Raw genomic sequence first — 20,162 nt, 5'->3', positions numbered from 1 at the left:
CATCTATATTTAATTGCAACCTTGTACTAATGATGATGTCCATGATACAGTAAACCATACATGCACTCTTCGTAGGGTCCATGTCTGCTCCCCACTTGTAGAAAATGAGCTCACAAATTGAAATGCTGCCAACACACTGAGCATGCCAGTTCGATCTTCTGATGAAGAGAGATTTATTTGAAAGAGGTACACTCCTCTGCCCGCTTGTTATCCACCCTCCCACCAACACATACAAGAACAATCCTGCCCTACCCATTCTGAGGGAAAAAAAGGGGAGCTGTTTGGATTAAAAAAAAACGTTAGGAGGAGATGAGATAAACAGGAAGCAGAGTGAAACAAAGACTGGCCAGGAACATTTGAGGTAATGGGTAACGAGCGAGAGGAAAAGCAGATGAGAATTTAATTTAAAGATACAAGCAGCATGTGGCTATTTTTGAGGAGTGACGATGAACACAGCCTGCAGGCTGAGCTTCTTTTATCACCACTGCAGTATATTCAGCAGTGATAATAGCCTCTCATTACTGAGCTGCAGCCCTGGAGAGACTGGGGATAAGTAATGAGCACTAGTCAGCACATCACTGAAACCTATCCTTTTTCGCGCAGTGGTAAAGTGGGTGATGAGCTGACCGTTACGTTGGCTTCCATTCCATATGAGCAAGGCAAACAGGAACAGGTGCTTTCACAAAACAAATATTAATGCAGACACAAAAAACACACTCGTGCAGTTTTACTGGATGCCCAAGTGTCTGATTCAGACAACTGTGTGTCCAGGTCAGCTGGAGTCTACTCCAAGCACCAGACAGTAACCTCTACTTCTCCCCTCTCTCTGGCAAAATGCCTTCACTGTAACTCAAGATCCCATGTAAAGAAACAGACATACAGCCAATTCCCACCCAGTCCCATTCTCTGCTCCACCCCAGCTGGCAAGAATGTCCACCTAACTGGTTGTTAACACATTTCACCCAATCCAAATACTATAATACCACCCATAGGTTGGATGTATCCTACATGTGACCGAATCTGCTTGCTGACGATGACTAAAGCCACCTGTTGTCATAAGACTGGCATGACCGTTGACACGCATACACATCTTTCTTGCATCATGTAATTGGTCTCAAATGTAGCAACAGCACAGAAAGAGACAATGCACACATGCTCTGCAGTCAGTGTTCATCAGATTCAAATACATCTATGGCTAATTCTCAGTTTCTATGTTTTAAGGGTTGAAGTTAGGGGAGGGGCAATGGCTGAATGGTTAGGACACCCTTTTAAGAAGCCAGTACACCATCCTTTCCTTTCCTTTTAACATAGATATGACATATTTTGCCAGGGCTCCAATTTTCCATGTAACTAGCTATCTATTTTGCAACAGCATGTGAAGTTATGTTTTATACTTGTTAAGCAAGATTTTAAATGTTATTAAACGTAAAACATTGAAATATACCATCATATTATTAGTTGCACATTCACATACACACTCTCACACCAACGCACAGAATAGGAGCAACAGAATTGAATCACTAACTCTCCAATTAGTTAACCACTTATCCTTGAGCTACAGCCACTCCGAAAACATGCATGTTAGGTGAATTGGCAACTTTAATTTGTCAGTAGATGTGAGTGAAAGCTTCTGACGTTTGTTCTTCTTTGTGATGGACTGGCTACCTGTCCAGGGTGTACCCCGCCTCTCACCCAATGAATGCATCTCTGCAACCCTGCATGAAAAAGCTGATTAAGAAAATGGATGGATGGATAATTGGTTGATGTGACAAACTATTCCTAATAGAAAACTACATTACTACTGTCACTACTTTTTTATGCTTTTAAAGGGAGATCAACAATAATACCAAATGTTCCGCCTTGGAATACATCAAAATAAACATAATAATGATAAATAAACTTGTAATTTCTCTATGCTGGCACCCCTGGTAATCATTAAGTACTTACACAAAACAGTTACGTAAAATGGCTCCAAAGACTAGTCGGTCTTTAAGCTCCCTCTGATTGATCATGATTAGTGATCCTCTTTTTGGTTAACCAAATTCTTTAACTAAATGCAAAGTTGCTGTGCATCATCAGTTCTTTCCTAAGTAATGAATTTTACTGTTGTTTAGGCTTTCCAATCCTGTAGCCTCATGGTTGCACGGATCATAAGTCATCCCCATATCACATCCTTGAGCCTCAAAGCTGGCCTAACTTTTTCCATGTTGACTGGAACAGCTCTGTTACCTCGCTTGGTGGCGGACTGACTTCAACCCCCATTTCTCCTCATTCCCCTCAGAAATTGCAGCAAAACGTCCAGCAGACATCTTAGTCTCAGCTTGGAGTGACTATACATTTGCAAGGTCATTTTACCCGACTACTAACCCCCTCCCTACGTCCTGAAAAGAATTGGAACACCCTTATTCCTTGACATGAACGTGAAAAATGTAGTAGTAGAGGTAAAAGGTGAAATGGGATTCACCCTATCCTAGTCCTAGAATGGAAAATCGTATCTCCTGTCAGCAGTTTCACTCTGGAAATGTGACACCAGAGGTTCAGTGTTTTGTGACCCACCTGTCCCAAACCGCAAGTAACATCGTCCCAAGCAAAGGGCATACTGGTGCATAAACACCACACACCCATAAACATGCTCACATGAACTCTTTCCTCACTTGTTCAAATACTCAAGTTCTTTTTGGTTTACCTCAGCCGTATGCAGAACTGCACACAGGCACAAGACACACTGATACTTTTATAAGTAGTGAGGAAAAAAAAAAAAAGAGCTGTATCCGTCGTATTTTGTAAAAAAAAAAAAAAAGGTTTCTTGTTTTTTGACAGGCCTCCCATTCCACCGCCAAGCTGTCCCACTGAGATAAGCCGACTGGCATTTTCATCATTCCGGCCATACTGATTGGACCATTATCATAAGAAAGAGCCTGAGAATCCAGGAGGCCTTCCCTCTGGACGCTGATTCATGTTCAAAGTTGGGATTAACAATCTCGCCCCTCAAATCCCCTCAGACAAGACAGGGCTGAGCTGGCAAATGAAGCAAACATTCAACAGATAACGAGAAGACTCTCATGGCTCAGTAAATGGGTGGATGGGTGAATGATGGAGGAGTAGATGGACGGGTGACAACTTGGTGACAAAATCTTAGAGGGAGAAAAACTATCATAAAATGCAACTAGATTTAAACAATTTTTTTAGCCTTCAGTCTTGATACTCATCAGATTTAGTCATAATTAGGAGGCTGCATTTAAAAGCTGCAGATTTGTAGGAATCGGTCTGTGTTATAATAATTTCTTTTTTTAAAAGTGCATACACTGAAATGCATTATGATGAAATCAGTCTAAAATGGAAGATCATCACTTTCACCATTAATAACAACAACGTTAGGGTAGTTCTGTTAGAAATATCAGATTATCAGTTGAGTATTTGACACCAGTAGCACACACAAGTGTGTGTGTGTGTGCATTTTTAAGGGGGGGAAACACACACACACACACATATATATATATATATATATATATATATATATGGAGAGGGGTTGCTCATTGTCATCACCAGCTCAACTTTGAGACTCAGTGAATATGTCCATATACTAAATCAATAAAATGACTAATTCTGTGGATTTCATCCTGCTGAATGACTTTTTAACAATGAAGCAAAGATAAAGCAACATTTCACTTTCATTACAGTTTTTGTATTTATCCCAGAGTTTCTCATAACTCGTATCAAGTAATGACAGTGCATCTATAAACTTTCACGTAAACCTTATCCCCATATTATTTACCATATTATTTCATAATCATCATCTTTTGATGGCTAAAGGTGGAATATAAAAATAAATAAATCTTTAGTATTGACGTTTTATGTACCTGATCCTAGCTTTACAGTTTATAGCTATTTATTAATTTAACTTGTTGGTAATTTTTCCACCATGATGGCAAAATGAATGCTTTTATTTGTTTGGTTCAATTACCTTCATTGTACTGAGCGTTAATGGTTAAAGCCAGCATAGCATTAAATGATGCATACTATAAAATTTAGACGTGTAAATTACTGAGTTGTGAGCACATATTTAACACGATGATCCCTCTGGTTACACATTTTTGTCTGCAGCTCTTCCAGCCTGAGCTGAGACACGATGACAGTCAGACTAAAACACTAATTAAATTAATGAATGTAGCAGCTTTCTGTGCGACGTGAAGTACAGTCAGAAAAGAGAAATATGATTAACATTTATTCAATGAAAATTACTCAGATTATTCTCACCTAATTCATTAAAATCCATGTGATCTAAATGGATGATATAGGAAGTAAGAAAATGTGTTGAACTTTCTGAATATGTAACAAATCACTGAGTTTAGTGAAGCAACATTTACCAGCAGTTCCAGACAGTTATTTAAAGATTGTGTTATATGAGGATAATTTGAATCTTTTTGTTGTTGACATGCTAATGGATGCCTTCAGTCATTGTCTTTTGTATTATGTGCTAGTCAGCATGTTTACTGTCCACCAACAAAATGCAAAAGGTGGGCGATAATGTTTTTTTGCCTTTTGTTTGTGTTCATTTGTCATGTTAGAAGAATGTCTTGTGAAATAATGGACGTTTTAAAAATAATAATACTCGTAGAAATTAATCACTGAGATCATAGTTGTACACCTACAACTAAACTTTTAGAGTCAGCCCATTTCAAGATGGCCACCACAGTTAATCTACCTTAGCACACACATTGGAGCTCTGTCGACTTTACAGATCCTGACCTAAAATTTGATTTGGTAATATATGAACTTCAACCTCAACATACATTTCAATGCTAACAGATGGCGTCAGATCTGACCGTATCGTTTCAGATGTGGTTTTGAAAATTAGACTAAAATGTCTACAACACTGTCGGGCCTTAATATAACGTGATCTTAGTTCAGAAATATTGCTCGAAAGGCAGCAGGTGATATGCAATCCTTTAAGGAATGCTAGGCCCTTAATTTCTTTTATTTTTGTTCTGCAGTCTGCTCCTGCTTTTCTTTAAATCTGTTCAGATGAGTCTTTGTGCCTTTGTATACAGCAGCTGTTTTGTATTGGTGATTTATCAGACAATTAACAAGAGCAAGACTCTCAACATATGGCAAGGCTCTCTTTAAGTGTGATAGAACACTTAAAAACACATTAAACCAGAAGCGGTAAATAAGAAACACTTAAAGGTTTATTGTTTCGTATTGTTCCTGAATCAGCATGGAGTTTAAATCGTCTCGTTTCCATGCAGTCCAGCTGCTTCAAGTGGGAGGCAAACGGTTTCCACCTGATTCATGTTGATGTGCGACACGTTTTGACTAAATCCTATGTTTAAATGTTTAAACCCCCTTCTTTTGCAATCATATTAAGCTGCTCTGAAAGCCTCTACATGATGTCTTGCATTCAAAAGTATCAAGTGTGCAAGAATGAGAGTTAAATGAGGGCTGAAGGCATACCTGGATGACATCAGACATGACCAGGCGTCTGGGATCACCATGATGTTCAGAGCTGAGTCATGTTACGCTGTTCAAAGAGCAGGTGCAGTATTTTAGTGTTAAAACTGCTCTGATTCTAACAGGTGGATCGTTGAGGGTTTAAAATAATCACCAGCATGAAAGAATGTGGGAATAAAAACATTAATAAAAGCACATTTCTTTGAGTGAAGATGAAATTCAAAAGGTCAAGAAATCATTGATAGAATCTCGTCCTTCTGTATGTTCAGTATGTGAGGAGAAAGCATTTCTGCAAAAGGCTTCTCTTTTCCTTTTTTGGTAATAATTACTGTGCTGTTTTATTTGAAATGACAAACATTGCTAACAGTTAATTACCAGTAAATCAAAATTTTAACAACAACAAAAAAACCTGTTAAAATATTCCTAATTACTTTTTAATATATTTAAATCAGCCAACAGCTACATATAGTTGAGTTTAACAGTTTTATGCAATGTATTTCAGAATGTACCCAGCTAATAACATCATTGCTTGTACTGATTCACCTAAGGTCAGTATGTTTTTCCTCAGTTTTTTATTTTTTAATTGATAATCAGTCCTTTTTCCTCTGTCCAAAAAATGTACAGGAAAGTTTTTGTTTAATTCAGGGGAAGACGTAAGTAAGCAAGATCTTGTGTCCACATTTGGAAAAACTACTTAAGTTAAACACATTAAACACACATGCAGAAAATAAATATATATATTTCGATGCCAACATATTATCTGGAAGTTTATTGCACTTGTGGTTCACCATGGAAAATTATACAAAGCAGGTTGCTGCACATGGTAAAAAATATTCAGTATTTGAGTGGTAATTGCAACATAATCTTGGAGAAATATTTCTATCATTAGTCAGCACTGGTTCTGGATCCCCATTCTTATGTCCACCCTGAGGGGCTTTGAGATCCTGCACACTTGTATTGATCCTTTTACTTCTTGGCTTGTGCATAATCAAAGCTCTACTGCCGGTGTGTCCCACCACTTTGATGATCTCCCACTTTTAACCTCCATTGTGTATTCAGTTGTGCGTCATCTTGTTAAAATCAGAGTCCTCCTCCTTTCTTTTTGAATGGCACCGTCACCACCTGGTCTCCATTCACTTATTGATTGCCGCAGGCCATAGTGATCAGCTGGGTCTGGCTTTGTATTTAGCATTTATAATGCCCCCGTGCTTCAAAAGAGGCCTCTGTAAAACTGTCCGTCTTCTCTGCACCCCCAAAAATATCTGCATGATACTCCTTCAGCATTCACAAGCTTTAACCCACCAGAGAAAAGGCCAAGCAGCACATTTCGGGTTGTCTACAGGGATTTCTTTCTTTATCATTATGATTTTGCGTCAATACCGTGCCCCTTGCCCTCTTTCCTTTAGGGATCAACCCATTTTTCGTGTACCCTAGTTATTCCTGCTTGCCTTCTTGACAGTTCACATCTCCAAAGTTGCCAATCAAGCGTATAAAAACTCTCTGCGGCCCTCATTTTCTTCCCAGTCACCAGAATCCATCACTCATGCCGCATGAAGACAAAAGGGGGCTGCACCGCCAGAGGGTGGTTTGTCTGTTGGAGAAGGTGGTGTGTGAGGTGTAAGGGGCAGGGTGTTACGGTGGAACTACCCCATTCTCTTGGTTCCAGAGCCAGGCCGAAGGGTTAATGACAGGATGAATGCTTCTCTGCCCCTTCTTCTGAGCTTATGTTATAGCTTAGAGTGGGGCTTTCTTTATTGCCTTGTGTCAAAGTGCACACGGACAATGAGGACCTCAAAGTTTAGGGCTTACCTCAGTTTTTCATGTGCATTGGGGTGTGCTGGCACTCCAGGTCTGTTCAATGTGCTTTTTGATTCTTCTTTGGGATGCAGTGACAAAGGCAGAGAATGTGGGTGCACATGTGGGAGGAGATGGGGATTAAGGCAGGCATCAATCTTTAACCTGTACACTGAAGACACCAAACACAGCTGACCATGGATTGCACTGCTCAAAGCACTATCATGGCTGCTGAGTCCTATTTTATTATTTCACTTTACAATGCCCTTGTTTCCATAACTATTTGCTGATTGTTTAATTCCCTGCTTGCATTGAGGCTTACCTTTTTAAAAATATAGACAATTTTCCAGCCCTTGCTGTAATTAATGCAATCCACATGGTAATAACTTTTACATTTCAAGGTCCATTACTTCCAACTACTTCCCAATTTGTCAAATGTGTCGAGAATCGTGACAGTGATTTTTTTTTAATTTTTTTAGACATTTAAGACAAAAGTGAAGCCGAAAAATTGAAGTTTTTTTGACTGTTATCTTCTCAACCACCAAACTCTTTAAACTGGCTTTAAGAACTGCCCCTTTGTGTGGCTCCTACCAGTTTGCAGAAGTTTTATATCCAGTTAATGATCCTCATTTGGCTTTTCCTCCTGTCAAACACAGCACAGACATTCCTTGACGTTTTGAGCTATGACCTTTAATTTCTGATAAGTGCAAACTGTTTGTGCTGCTTTATGGCCATGCCAAGTTTTCAGCATTTCGACAGGCAGAGATTGATGGAGCTCTTAAGATTCAAGTAGCGTACTAATCTGAGCAAGGCCTCGTAATGTTAGTCCGTCTGTGGGTTGAGGTAAAGGTGACAAGCTCTCTCAATCCATCACCTCTCAACCGTACATTTTTTCCCCTTTACAAGTATATACATTTTAATTTATGTAGCTCTTATTTTAATAGCAAGTAAAGCTTGATTACTTTGAAGCGTAATTGCAGGTGAAGTAGCAGTAATTTCAGTAACACAAGTGTAACTGTTGGGTGCTGAGTGAAGGATCTGATTCATTGTGAATCTTGGTGAGTAAATCAAAATCACAGCTTTTTAATTCTAAAGCACAGAATGTGACAAGAATTAACAGCCAAATTTGTATTTGAGTCTAATAAATTTACCTTTTATGTCACAAAGGATTGTACAGACCCTAATTGATCAGAGCTGCTGTTTCACTCGTTCTGCCTTCCCATTTGTTCTAAAACAACCTGCAAGCCCCATGTCTTATCCCTCAATAGACAAACAGATCAATTCTTTTCTTCTTTCCTGGCTTAATTGGATGCAAACTCTGATTAAAGTCCCAAAGAGGAGATCTGTTTTGAACAGAGTTCTTCACAGTGAAAGTTTCCTGTCAGTGGGAGTTTCTCTTCCACTGACCCCTCCTCCCTTCACCACCGCTCTTCATCCTCGCTGGCGAAGACAATGTGTTTTTATAACACCTCATTAGTGACAGAATGAGTGATTTGATGGGTCTTTGAAGGGAAGTTGAGTCTCATTGTCCCCAGTAGAGAGTTGGTTTATTCTGAAGTGATTGTTGTGGATTAGGGCCCTTGTGGTTTTTCCAGAGTGAACAACTTTTTCCGTGCTGCTTACTTACATTAGCGTTAAAATAGACCCAAGTGGTTTACTCTGTTTTACTTAAGAAATAAGCTTTAATTTGCATTTGACTTGTTGGTACTCTTCTGTGTATTTTAAGGGGAAAAGAATATTGTCCATGTCTGTTACAATAATGCAAATCAAGTTAAAAGGATCAACAAAACCAGTATAATATCAATGTAAATCTTTCAAGTTATATTTTCACCCAGACAAGCATTGAGATTGCCTGCATATTCTGCATAAAAAAGGATATTATTCATCAAATGTCAAATTGTGATCTGTTACTGTTAAATCTTAAAAGCCCCAAAAGACATCATTATTTATTATTATATACGACAGCCATTGTAAATTAACATTGAGGCTCCAAAGTATAAGAGTACTAAGGAGTATTACTGTTTAAGGTTTGAATATTGACATACAATTTTCATGGAACAAGGCAGCAAAATCCAACTTAGAATCACTTTTTTGTTTTAACTTATTCATTTTATGCGTCATTTCCACCATTCAGAAAAAATATAGATTATATTGCATGTACTTTATACATACTCAGTGGTTTAAATAGATGTTTTAATTTAGTTGGAGATCTGCAATCAATGGAACTGGTAAAAACATATGTAAAATAGGAAATCTGATGTCTTTATTTTGTGAGAAATTGTCTTAGTAATGCGAGATTTAATGTTTTATTGAACATCTGAAACAAACTGGTGACCTCTCCCTGGTGGTTATCTTGGGGTCACGACACATGGAGGCGGACACAGCTGGTGATCAATGGGATGAAGGAGATGATGTGGCGTAGGAGGAAACCACAGTCCCTGCTGTCCACCTGTCTTCCTTAAATTTCACCCTGGTACCAGGGAGCTCCAGCTGAGCAGCTCCATGGCGACCAAAGAGTTCCCAACTGATTGGCCAAGCAGTTACAAATTAGCAGCTTCACTGAGTCATTAGCATATAAAGAGGTGAGCTGAGGGCACAGAGGCAAGATCATCTTGTGGCATCCCCTGCCGTGTTCCCAGTCCTTCATTATGACCACTGGGCAAGTTTAACAGGGTCCCTGAACACAGACAACAAGGTGCTTGTTCTGTCACTCATTTGTTTGCTATCTGCAGGCTACAGTGTAGAGCAAGATCGACCAGCGGCTAGCAAAGCATTGACAAGGTGTCGCATCAACTTGGAGACTGTTTTCCAGGGTAGAAGGAGGGCATGTTGTGCAACTTCAGCAGCATTGTTACCGTCACCTTCACAATCATCTCTGACCTTTGCCCTCTGTACCAATATTATCCCAGTGCCTATTATTCCTAACTTTTTCCTCATTATCCACTGTTTTCTTGCACTTTCTGCGTGACAGATGCAGAGCTGCTGACCTCATATGAACCCCTGCTGCCTGGTTTACAGTTTAACTACTGTAACTCTGGGTGAAAGGTCAAACAGTTGGGCAAGGGGTAGAAGAGAGATCAATTCATGCCATCAGTCTTAATGAGACAAGACATCATTAAAAGCTAGTTTCTGTTAATGAAAGGCATTTCCCATGGTCCCATTGAATTTACCATTAGCTCAATAGAGAATGAGCCCTCATTGATTCCACACAAATGGAAAACATGAGCGCCATCAACAACTCCTGATACTGTCAGTGATGTTTCTCTGATATTATTCAGAAGGAAATAACAGAGGCTGGAATGGAAGAGACAGAGAATTTGTTTGTTGTGGCAAAAACAAAGCACTTTTTTTCTGCAAAAATCACACTTTTTCGGAAGAAAATAAGCACAACTTGGCATAGAAAGGTCACAAGGTTTTCATTTTGTTCTTAAAACATCATGAGGTCTTCTCATCTCCTGAGATTTAGTGAGAAGCCCTTCAGATAGACAGAGAGTAATATTTTTGCATTTTCAGAAAACAGTGAAAAACAAAGCAAATATTCTTTTTGGGGAAAAAAAGTGCAACTTGGACCCTATTTGTTGTAAAAGCACAATTAATTTTTCTCACCACTAGAGTTTGAGGGTGAAAGATCTTCTGAAAGAGAGATTTAATAATATTTACTTAATAATATTTATACACTCTGTGAAAATGGTTGCAGTAGCAGGGTAAAACTCTTCCAAGAAGGAAGGCTTTTTGTAAGTGTCAAAATCTATAACACATGTCATAAGTAGTAGATGCTACTGAATACTAATACATGCAGATGCATTGTTTAGATCAATTTCATCTTTAATGATAGTGCAAACACTCTGTATGAAGGTGATTTTGGATAAAAGATTCTCAATTTCAAATTGTCTGCCTCCAAATATTTCACACTCATTTTCCTTGATGTAATGTTCCTCCCTGACTTTGACCAATGATGTAATATTCACTATCAGATGCAATTTTCTCCCATCTGTCTGGATCTTAATGATTTCTTTAATTACAAGTCTGGATGATGCGTCTGCCACTGAATAATAGCCCTCGATGTCTGCACCTCCCATGGTGCAATTAGCCCTGAATACTACATCCATGATGTGTCCTGCAGTCTGCGCCTGAGACGAACCGTTCTGTGATCTGTAATCAATTATCCCTCTGTTAACTCTCTCATTGTCTCCATCCTCTCCTGGCTTTCAAAACCCTGTCTCACCTCAAATTATGCTGCCACACTTTCTCCTTACTTCATTAACAACAGTTTTGTCTCTTTGTAATATACTTTTTTTTTATCTCAAAATTGATCTTCATCCTGTGTTTTGAGTTCAATCCCAGAACCTGACAGATAATCCAAGACACTGAAATCCCTTTTTTTTTACTGCTGTCCTTCTGTCCATACACCCATTTCATCTTTTAACTTTAGGTTGTACATATTGATAGTTTCTCCTGACTCTTAACCTTTCAATAAAAGCTGTTTGCATTTGTGAATACAGATGGATGCATTAACTGGAAACCATCTGATACAAGGCAGATTAAACAGGAGAATTTCATAATGAATGATTGGAGGATTTCAGAATCACTTTTCGTGAATGGTAACTAATGAGATCTAATCATTTCCATCTTCCAAGTATTAAACTTACCTCATGATTTCTTATTACAGGGGGTTTTATAATGCTTTGTGACAAGCAGCTTGTGAGGGTAATCCTTCATGCTGTTGCATATGCTGTATGATAATTACAATCAGGTAAAATTAGTTTTCAGTTTTCTCAGACAAGAACTTCCAAGTCTATTCTTTAGTGCATTTCATTTTTCTTTAATTGCAGTGGTCTCTCATGCCTCAGCAGTGGTGTTCCTTTCGTCACCCCTGTACACAGTGACCCCTCAAAGTGAAGGAGGAAGTTTCCACATGGTTTAGCACTTGTCAGGATGACTTTGGTGACCCCAGATGCTGTCCAGATGCAGGTCATTGGTGGGGTGCAGAATGCTGTCCAAGTGACTTACAGCCTGCTGTAAAAAGCCACTAAGGAAAGAAAGGGGAGTCTAAACTTTATATTACTCTTCGCTGAATGGGTCAAATAGCCATGAAATTCCTTAAAGATAGAGTTCCTTGTCGTTATATTTTTGGTCTGATGTTGTAGCGGCTTACCTTTGAGAAAGGTGAAACATTGGTCTGAGGGTTGTCATCAGAGGTTCTGCTCTGGATCATTGGAAATCATTAAGTGGCAGGTTAATGTTTCCAACTGTTGTTGAGTTATTGCTCCCCATAAGTGAAAGGAAAATACCTCTGCAAATATCCTCAAGTTAGCACCTCAGGTGTGCTTTAGCTTTGGTGACCGTTTCTGTTGCTCCACCAGCATTTTGTGGACCATTAAACTTTGAAATTGAGTATATTGCCTTTACTTAACAAGCGCCCAAAGTCACTTTCATTTATGTTTGAGATACTTCATGCAGAATTGAATCACTTTTTGTTTGGCTGCTGACTCTCTCAGTAAAGCACAATTAGCTCCAGCGGAGTGATCAAATGATGCATGAACAGACTGAGGAGCTGGTGCAGAAGAAATCGGCAGCAGTGTACCATCTACTTTGCTTTAAAAGACGTCATATGCTTATGTTTTCTTTCCTAATTAACCAGAGTTGTTTCAGTTGTCCCAGAGTGCCCAGTGACTGGACTAAAAGAAATAAAGGCTCTCTAATGGACTGAGGGCAGAGTATATTATTTTGCCCTTCAAACTGAACCCCCCCCTCGAACACCCCTCAACCAAGCCATGGCCCATTCTTTAAGCTACAGCCATAAAAGCCAATGAACCATAGGAATATGTTTGCCATATGGCCTTTGATTGTTAGGGGGAGAGAGCAAGAAAGCATAAAGGGGCCGTGCAGTTTGTGTGCGTTTTGAATGGGATGTCCTTAAAATTCCCAGTGCAGCACGGGGTTACAGCAAAGCCTGTGTGAGTGGTGGCAGCGTTGACATTATCCAGGCTTGGCTTTGTGTGTGTGTGTGTGTGATTTACAGCAGAGAACTGCAAGTGCAGCAGTGTTTCTAGACATGAAGAGTGAGGGTCAGACCAGCAGCTCCATGCAGACCCTTTCAGATTTACATACACTTTAGAGGCAGAATTATGTGACTGAGCTGTTGTCTTTTTGATAAATGATCCATAGTAGAACTTTTTTGACTAAAATTAAACCAAATCAAAGTGTGTGGGTGTCCATCGAAGTGTTTTGCCACTCCTTTTTTTATAACGTTAAATCTTAAATTCTTGAACTCTGTTAAATGTGTCATTAAATTCTGCCTAGAATGACTTGTTTTTAGAATAAAACAATAAAAAGGTTTCTTTATGATTGAAGTATAGGGGTTCGTTTATAGTTCTGGTGGACCCACAACAAAACTAGGCTATAGCACAGTATGCTAATTTATAGAAAAATAATAAACATTTATTAACTTTATCACCTCTGTTTCTGCTTTTTTCACATTTATCTACAAAATATTTTTTTTAATATTTAAAACGAAAAGTTAAATATAAAATCTAGTTTTCACCACTGTCTGTGTTTGGTTTTCTATAAGGAAAACTTGGACTTAATATTTCCTGGAAGTGATAACTGATCCCCGTTGAACAAATATTTATTCCAGTCAATAAAGCACAAGAGAGAGTTTAAGCATGGTTCTTTAGATGTATTGTTTGCACGGTGTTGAGATTTTTTTTTATGCCGTTTGGCTTCACACTGAGTGATGTCTTTAGTTTTATGCAGGATGGAATTTGTGAAACTAAAGGAAAAAGAGGAAGAAGATGAATATTCTTCACTATCAGTTTAACTTTGTTGTCGGAGAGCCAAAAAATGTGATTTCTGTTTTTTGGGTGTTGTTGTTTGGGGGATCACACCAGCTCAGAACTTGTGAGTTTGACAAACAACTTTAAACTCTGGCTTCATTTTATTGTCAACTTTTAAAATGTCAAAGATACGTTTCTGTTCATTACATTATTTGTCTCCAGTGATCCTGCGCAGTCACACGTTGAAGCTCCGGTAAAAGAAAGACGAGGCTCACAGGAAAAACTATCACCACACCACACTTTTCTTTGCCCAGACATCTGCAGCACCAGCGTATCTCCACTCATACACCTTTACATTGTTGTTTCGCTGGTATCCTGCTCATGCATAAATAAAAATGTTAGTCTTTAGCCTCAGTTCTCAACCCACTCTACATATAATGATGCATTTCCAAATCATCGTTCAATGGGTGCTAATAACAGTAAAGCTGTTTAAAACAAGGAGGATCTTTTAATTTATATTATTAATTTATATTCAGGAAATGATGTCACCTAACTGTCATTATGGTGTCTAAATGTTGGTGAACTAGAAGTAAAAATGAGCCATTTTCACACAATTATAGGGGCTAAAGAGAGTCAACTCTTTGGTATATCAGCAAACAGCTGAGTGACAACATTTTGTTTGTGTATCGTGTTCTGTGCACACACTGTCCATTTCAGTCCTGTGACTTCCTCTTTTGTCACTTCAGGGCTGCATGAACTCTGTTTTGAATGTGTGACATTTGTGCATTGTGTCCCTATACACTTCAGAATATGCTTTCATTGCTCCGTTTCCATGCATTTCTTTGTCATAACTGTTCACTGTGTCCTGTCTTATCTCCCTTCAGCCCCGCTCCTTTGTCCTGGGATTCCACAGCTTCCCAGTTACACGAGCACTCATGGCTTTAAAGGCCCCTCGATATCAGCCCACGCCTGCTATCTCCTGATGGGCCATGGCAGACACTCCACTGAGAGAAGATTACAGCATTCATCTTTGTTCAAGTAATCACACCGTCTCTGTTTCATTTACATAAAGCCTGATTCCAGGGCGTGCAAAAGCTCAGAAAGAAGCAGGCTAATTAAGTTTACTAATTGTAGTTTCATTAGCTTTAAGGTCTGAATCTCTTCTATGTCTATGAACAAAACAAATTCTACTCGGTGCCTTTTTTAGATCAACTAAATAATTCAAACAGAAACTGATATCATAATTAGAAGTGGCGTTCAAGCCTTTCAGAGCTGTAAATAAATCATTGTGATATTCATCTGAGGATGCCCTTTAAGAAGTCTGAGGACAAGCTTTGTTTGAGCTTCTAACACCGTTTTGTCACAGCTTAAAGACAAAGTTGCTGTCATGGAGGCGACAAAACTCATTAGTGACACAGAAACAAACTTTTCATTTGGTTACATTTAGGCTTACAGTAATTTTAGGCATTTCTCATTGTTTAATGATGTGAAGATTAGCAGCAGATGTTTTAAACACAGCTGTGCTACAATAAATGCTTGGCAAGGTGTTATAATATATTTTTTGTTTTTCCCAACTTCAGCCTTTTTCTGTATCTGTGGCTCTTTTTGCCTTAAATTATGAGTAGAAAGCTTGCTGCAGGTTGGCCTTATTTTAATATTTAGATGAAATTATTTTATTAGTAAATCAAACTTTTAGAATTTTATACCGTTGTGTGCAAATTAAAAAAAAGTGCCAGTAAAACAATTTAAATTGAAAAAGCTGAACAGTTACAAATAATTCACTAAGTATTTCAATCCTGTGGGAGTTGTTGCTGTTACTTTGGGAGTTTATGAGGCTTCGCTGACGCTATTAAAGGGAGCTTTTACTGCCGTCCGTCTGAGGCTTAGCTGGACTTTGAGCTGTTCGTGAATCTCTTCACTCCGATTGTTCCTGCACCTGGAACTTAGCTGCATTTTTGTCTTATATGGTTTACAATTTTGCAAACTTTTCTTCTCACTTGTGTATTTGTTTAGAATGACTGTTTTATTGCTATAAATGAAGGGGAACATTGTCTGCTCAGTGTTAGGGATGGACATATTAAGCAAAAACACTCTTTACATTTGTTGGTAGGTGAACCGTGGAGAATATATTTTGAAGACAATTCAAATAATTACCACCCGCCACTCCAAACAGAAGACTAACTCGCAGCAATTTGTTTCTCATAATGCATGTTTATATCATACTTTCCTCATTTAAAGCTAATTAATATCGCGCAAGTGTCAGCACAACAACAAACTGTTTAAAAGCAGAGAAGCTTTATGATGTAGGACTGTTGCCTGTTTGATGTTTTTGCATAAATAAATGTCCTCCCGGTTAGGACTTGCGATGAAATAAAAGGCACTCTCACAAAAGTCTTGAAGCCAGGACTGAGATGTAATCTGACCGTCTCTGTGCGATTTCTGAATAAACCAAGGCGTAGGTGAGGGGGTTAAATGCAACCTGCTGTGCCACAAAGTCAGGTAGTGAGACGTAACAGGCGACGTGTAAAAAGATAAACTGGGTTTGCAACTCAAGGATGTGATGTAATATGATGATGTAAATTGATGTAAATAACATATTCCAAATTTGTTATGTACAAGATTTCTTGTCAGCAGCGAAAAGGCAATGACACGTTATACCAGTTGCACTAATTCTTCAAATATGCCCTTTTTAATTAGACTTTGAATATTAATCGATTATTATTGCCCATCCCTAATCGTTGTAGAGCAGAGAGAAGTTTAAAAGCCAGTGGCAGTGATCTGAAAATGCTGTGCAGACCCAGGCCTGTGTGGAGTGTGTACTATCATGTTGCTGTGCATGACTTATTTAAGTACCAATACATCACATACTCTGCTGCCTAAAGTGTTTTAGCTTTGAAGCCGGGCATCTTTTAATAAAGGCAGTTTAAATTTGTCAGCAAGAGTTTCAAGCATCACTTCATGAGTCAGTGAGTCCTTGTGGTAATCATATGTTTGATGATACTCTCCAGCTGCTGAAGGTGCTTACACAGACATTAAAGTCATCATCTAATCAGACTCTTAAAGCAAGAGGCACAGGTCTTTGTTTGCTGCTCTGAAATCCTCCACAGAGCTCCTTCACATCTGATTGTGCCTCACATGGCTTCATTCTCTCCTTGCTTTTATCGTTGATAAAATGATTAGGCCCTCGGTGTGGGTGCACGTCGGCGTAAGTGATGTTGATGTATGGCATGAGCAGAAGTTGATTTAGTTCCCGACTACATCAGCTGCCAATCTCTGCTTTATGTCCTGAGCATGATGGACACCCGTGGGGTCAGGGGTCAGCCATGTGTGGCGATGACCTCGACTTGGTCCTGACCTGGCGGATGGGTCGGTGTGCTGAGTTTTAGAAAGTGTTAGGTATCGTCCTCCGTTTCCACATGACGGATGGCAGGCTGTGGAAAGAGAAAAAGAACATGCGGGGTCCACTTTGACCCCTTCGAACAACGCTCCAGGGAAGAGTTGGGGCCTGAATCTGGTGCTGGGGTTATGGCAGGACCCCCAGTGGCCGGGGATCACGTTCCTAAATATCCTCCAGACATCCTCGGGGACTTTTGGACCCACTGGGATACATGTATACCCTAGATTGGGATCCATTTTGATGGAGTTCTGTGTAAGGACGGAGGTGAGAGTGTGCCTCTCTGCACATGTTCTGCAGGTGTATTCAAACTTCCAAGTGTGTTTAAGCTTGTGCTGAAATGCAAGAAGACGTATCTCAGAGATCTGAATCTAATCTGGACCAGCTGCATGTCTGCAGCTACCACAGCATCATCTCATCCATTCATCCCCATCTGAGGCCAAAATTACTGAAGCTACAAATTACCAAGACCCCGAGGTTCTTCCACTGGTGGGTGATGGCAAGCAGATGTCAGCAGGGTTCGAAGAGACCCGAGCCCCCCTCTCCAAGCCATCCCCCCTCGCATAAAGCACCATTTGCATTTCATGAGCCTTAATTGCGTCTGTTGCCCTCCTCCCCACCGGCTCGGCGATTTTGCGCCTGTCACCGTGCGCCCCTGCGCCCTCGAAGGAGCTGTGATAGATTAAGGTGGGCCTTCTGTTTGCATCCTCTCCATTGTGTTTGAGAAATTAGAAAATATTATCTCCCAGTTGACTCAAAGTGGGGAAAACTGGAAGGGGGGTTAAAGTGCAAGTGCAGGATGTCATTGTGACATTGGGTGTGATAGGACAAGGCGGGGAGATTTTTAGGTTATTAATAGGAAAAGTGATTATTTCAAAAGCTTTTCATTGACCCTGTGAGGGGCGAAACAATGATTCATAGAACCCCCACACATTGTGTTAATAACGCACACCAGTCAGTTCCTAATAAACGCAATTATTTAGTTCTATTTTAACCACTTTCTCTTTTTTTTTGTGCATGGGCAAAGAAAAATATCCAATTTGATTTGCAACTGAAAAGTCAAACAGCCTGACTAAGTTTCTTCAATCATCACTGCAGTTAATGGAACAAATGTATTGCCTGAAAAGTTTGGTTTTCTTTGTTTCACCACACATTTGATTTATAGTTTGAGTGCATATGTAATTTGGGGTCAGTATGACTTGGTGCAACCAACAGAAAATTACAAAATATATTCAAAGATTTAATAAATTCCCCTTTTTTCTCCTGATGAATAGTAACAACTGTTTTTTCTTTCATTTTTTCTCTTGTTTTGTCCACCAGAGGTCTCTAGTGTTGCTTTCTTGTCTTCATTGTATTATTTATTTCTCTTACTGCTGTCTTCTGTTTCATCAGCTATTAATATACAGTTGTTTCTACCCTGTATGGTTCCTGATTTGTTTTAGCCTTTTAATTCTAGTAAAACTGCATTTATTGGACTTTCTTTTCTTTTATTTCTTCTAGACTGTGGAGCTGCCTCACTTTGTTCTGACCTGCCTTTTGTGAGCGTATTTTCGTTGAGGTATTTTACTTCCTTTAGACATCAACTTCATGCAAGTCAGGAAATGACAGCAGACTTAAATGATTCTGCATCCCTAACACTTTCAGATGAATATTTTGTTAAGCGTGAGGAAAAAGCTTTAACTTATTTTTTAAAAATTGAACAGATTCCCCTAAAGAACACCACCTCTGATGCTGTTATTCGTCCGCCTTCAGATCTGCTGTTTCCAACTGCGAAAGCTCCATTTATAAAACCAGCAGCTTTTCTGAGACATTTTTCTTATGAACAATGAAAGAGGTCTATTCTTAGGTTTAAGTATTTCAGCTAATGGGTTTGATGCAGCTATGAATAAATGAATGCGCTCTTGATGAACGAGAGGCTTTGACACAGTGGATGGTTTAATGACTACAAAATTAATGTGATTAATTTTAAGTCCTAATCAAGATTTGTAGCTGTGAGGGAATTCTTTTCTATTTTTCTCTTCAAAATCAAGCAATTAAAAAAATATATTTTGGATTAAAATCAATTTACTTTCTGAAACTTGTTAAATACAGCATTCATGCTCATCTGAAACGTGACACTTTAATGTAGTCTTTCAGCTCGTCGCCTCATCAGACCCCAGCTAACAGATAAGGTCTAAAATCTTTTTGTGACACATCAAACCTGTCCTGTTTTGTCTGAATCTTTGAATATTTTTTTCCAAAGCAGAAGACTGATTTATCTTTAACACTAATGATGTGTTGTTCCACCAAAGCCTTTGTAATGGATCTGGAGGAGGAACCTTCATTAGACTGACTAATGCAGAGAGCAGACAAGTAATGTGCATACTAATGGCAGAGAAACACTCACCAACGAGCCTTTAATGATCATATATGGAGTTAATGAGGTTTAACACTCTTCAGTAAGAAAAATAGTATCTGCCACACCCGAGGGAGGCGGTGATTCTAGTTTTTACTTGTAGTGACAGTATTTAGCCACACAGGGGCAGTGTTAGTTAGAGTAGTGTCAAATAAAACTGCTGGTGCTGTTACTGAGTTTATCCAGCAGATGGTGCTGTTCTACAGGAAATAAAAAGGCAAATAAATATAGTTACTGGGAGATATGTGTGAATACCTTATAATGAACGGACATAACATACAGTATACACTAGAAACAGACTTAATGCAACAACACACACCTACACACACAGATCAGAACACTGTGTCCTTGT

The 20,162-nt window shown here is 39.1% G+C and overlaps 1 long non-coding RNA gene across 3 annotated transcripts in view; it reads left to right on the top strand.

Annotated features, from left to right (window-relative positions):
- The window catches only part of LOC112451426, a 160,062-nt gene that overhangs the window by 95,372 nt on the left and 44,528 nt on the right, over window positions 1-20,162 (top strand). For all 3 annotated transcript variants that reach the window (XR_003040243.2, XR_005234342.1, XR_003040245.2), the window contains exon 3: window positions 14,906-15,059. This is a non-coding gene — a long non-coding RNA (uncharacterized LOC112451426). The remainder of the gene's footprint in view (window positions 1-14,905; window positions 15,060-20,162) is intronic.

Source organism: Kryptolebias marmoratus, linkage group LG17, assembly GCF_001649575.2.
Source record: "Kryptolebias marmoratus isolate JLee-2015 linkage group LG17, ASM164957v2, whole genome shotgun sequence".
NCBI lineage: Eukaryota > Metazoa > Chordata > Actinopteri > Cyprinodontiformes > Rivulidae > Kryptolebias > Kryptolebias marmoratus.
Note: the sequence above shows the minus strand (reverse complement) of the source record. Positions and strands in the feature narration are given on the sequence as shown.